The sequence below is a fragment of the Desmodus rotundus genome, chromosome 1 (genome assembly GCF_022682495.2).
Source record: "Desmodus rotundus isolate HL8 chromosome 1, HLdesRot8A.1, whole genome shotgun sequence".
Taxonomy (NCBI): domain Eukaryota; kingdom Metazoa; phylum Chordata; class Mammalia; order Chiroptera; family Phyllostomidae; genus Desmodus; species Desmodus rotundus.
This window is the reverse complement of record NC_071387.1, coordinates 19,124,456-19,127,478: the sequence shown is the minus strand read 5'-3', so window position 1 is coordinate 19,127,478 and position 3,023 is coordinate 19,124,456.

The window sequence follows — 3,023 nt, the reverse complement described above, 5'->3', positions numbered from 1 at the left end:
ACTCTCTAATATCTGCCCTAAACTACTCGAGAAGGGACTGTGACCAGTGCGACTTCGGTCCCCCAGTGCTCCAAGGCCCCTCCCAATAAACGCATCCAAGCTCTCGGGTCCTTGGTGTCCGCCAATGACATTCACCTGCGGCGAACCCGGGCCCAGTTGAGCAAGATCAGGCCCCAGGGCAGGAGCCTGGGGAAGCATCTGGAGCCCTGGTGCCCAGGGCTGGGGAATTTCCCGGGGGCTCTCTCGTGGTCCAGGTGCCCTCTCTCGCCTGTGGGGTGCCCACGCCATTCCTTAACCACCGCAGGACACCTGCATCCCGAGATAAGCGGCCCTGTGCCTCCAGGGGGCTCGCACACATGGGGCGGGGGTGCCAGTAAACGGCCTACGTGGAGGCAAACCCGCAGACACCACCGTCCACTCACCACCACCCCGAAGATCCCCCTGTTCTTCCATCCGTAAAGGGATCCCCCTTTACGGATGGAAGAACAGGGGGGAGGCCCCCAGGAGATGGCTTTTGTCCGAGCCGGGGCTGGCCAGTTTCGGGCCCAGACTCGGAACCCCGCATGCGCACCCAGGCCCCTCCACCACAAGCCTCACTCGGGGCAACATGCCCCACCCTTGAGTAACCAGGCCAGGTTCCCAGGTTCCCTGGGCACGTGACCCGGGAAACGGAAGCCCTTCCTGCCACCAGAGGACCTCACATTTTCCCCTGGCCACACTTCCCAGCAGTTCTCCCGCCCCCGCATAGGCAGAGTGCCCAGGGAGGACCTGGGGACCTGGGGCCAGGGCTGGGCCTAGCCACGGTTATGCGCCAGGTGAAGAGGGCCAGGGTGGGCGGTCCCCACCACCGTGGAAGGGTTCTCCAGGGGCCACTCAGGCCTGCGCCCCGCCTGGGCCCCTAAGAGTCTTGCTTTGGCTCAAACTGCCCCACCCTGCCCCGAGGTGTCAAACTTGGACCCACCTGCCTCCACTCTCTAATATCTGCCCTAAACTACTCGAGAAGGGACTGTGACAGGTGCGACTTCGGTCCCCCAGCGCTCCAAGGCCCCTCCCAATAAACGCATCCAAGGTCTCGGGTCCTTGGTGTCCGCCAATGACATTCACCTGCGGCGAACCAGGGCCCAGTTGAGCAAGATCAGGCCCCAGGGCAGGAGCCTGGGGAAGCATCTGGAGCCCTGGCGCCCAGGGCTGGGGAATTTCCCGGGGGCTCTCTCGTGGTCCAGGTGCCCTCTCTCGCCCGTGGGGTGCCCACGCCATTCCTTAACCACCGCAGGACACCTGCATCCCGAGATAAGCGGCCCTGTGCCTCCAGGGGGCTCGCACACATGGGGCGGGGGTGCCAGTAAACGGCCTACGTGGAGGCAAACCCGCAGACACCACCGTCCAGTCACCACCACCCCGAAGATCCCCCTGTTCTTCCATCCGTAAAGGGATCCCCCTTTACGGATGGAAGAACAGGGGGGAGGCCCCCAGGAGATGGCTTTTGTCCGAGCCGGGGCTGGCCAGTTTGGGGCCCAGACTCGGAACCCCGCATGCGCACCCAGGCCCCTCCACCACAAGCCTCACTCGGGGCAACATGCCCCACCCTTGAGTAACCAGGCCAGGTTCCCAGGTTCCCGGGGCACGTGACCCGGGAGACGGAAGCCCTTCCTGCCACCAGAGGACCTCACATTTTCCCCTGGCCACACTTCCCAGCAGTTCTCCCGCCCCCGCATAGGCAGAGTGCCCAGGGAGGACCTGGGGACCTGGGGCCAGGGCTGGGCCCAGCCACGGTTATGCGCCAGGTGAAGAGGGCCAGGGCGGGCGGTCCACACCACCGTGGAAGGGTTCTCCAGGGGCCACTCAGGCCTGCGCCCCGCCTGGGCCCCTAAGAGTCTTGCTTTGGCTCAAACTGCCCCACCCTGCCCCGAGGTGTCAAACTTGGACCCACCTGCCTCCACTCTCTAATATCTGCCCTAAACTGCTCGAGAAGGGACTGTGACCAGTGCGACTTCGGTCCCCCAGCGCTCCAAGGCCCCTCCCAATAAACGCATCCAAGGTCTCGGGTCCTTGGTGTCCGCCAATGACATTCACCTGCGGCGAACCCGGGCCCAGTTGAGCAAGATCAGGCCCCAGGGCAGGAGCCTGGGGAAGCATCTGGAGCCCTGGTGCCCAGGGCTGGGGAATTTCCCGGGGGCTCTCTCGTGGTCCAGGTGCCCTCTCTCGCCCGTGGGGTGCCCACGCCATTCCTTAACCACCGCAGGACACCTGCATCCCGAGATAAGCGGCCCTGTGCCTCCAGGGGGCTCGCACACATGGGGCGGGGGTGCCAGTAAACGGCCTACGTGGAGGCAAACCCGCAGACACCACCGTCCAGTCACCACCACCCCGAAGATCCCCCTGTTCTTCCATCCGTAAAGGGATCCCCCTTTACGGATGGAAGAACAGGGGGGAGGCCCCCAGGAGATGGCTTTTGTCCGAGCCGGGGCTGGCCAGTTTGGGGCCCAGACTCGGAACCCCGCATGCGCACCCAGGCCCCTCCACCACAAGCCTCACTCGGGGCAACATGCCCCACCCTTGAGTAACCAGGCCAGGTTCCCAGGTTCCCGGGGCACGTGACCCGGGAAACGGAAGCCCTTCCTGCCACCAGAGGACCTCACATTTTCCCCTGGCCACACTTCCCAGCAGTTCTCCCGCCCCCGCATAGGCAGAGTGCCCAGGGAGGACCTGGGGACCTGGGGCCAGGGCTGGGCCCAGCCACGGTTATGCGCCAGGTGAAGAGGGCCAGGGCGGGCGGTCCCCACCACCGTGGAAGGGTTCTCCAGGGGCCACTCAGGCCTGCGCCCCGCCTGGGCCCCTAAGAGTCTTGCTTTGGCTCAAACTGCCCCACCCTGCCCCGAGGTGTCAAACTTGGACCCACCTGCCTCCACTCTCTAATATCTGCCCTAAACTGCTCGAGAAGGGACTGTGACCAGTGCGACTTCGGTCCCCCAGCGCTCCAAGGCCCCTCCCAATAAACGCATCCAAGGTCTCGGGTCCTTGGT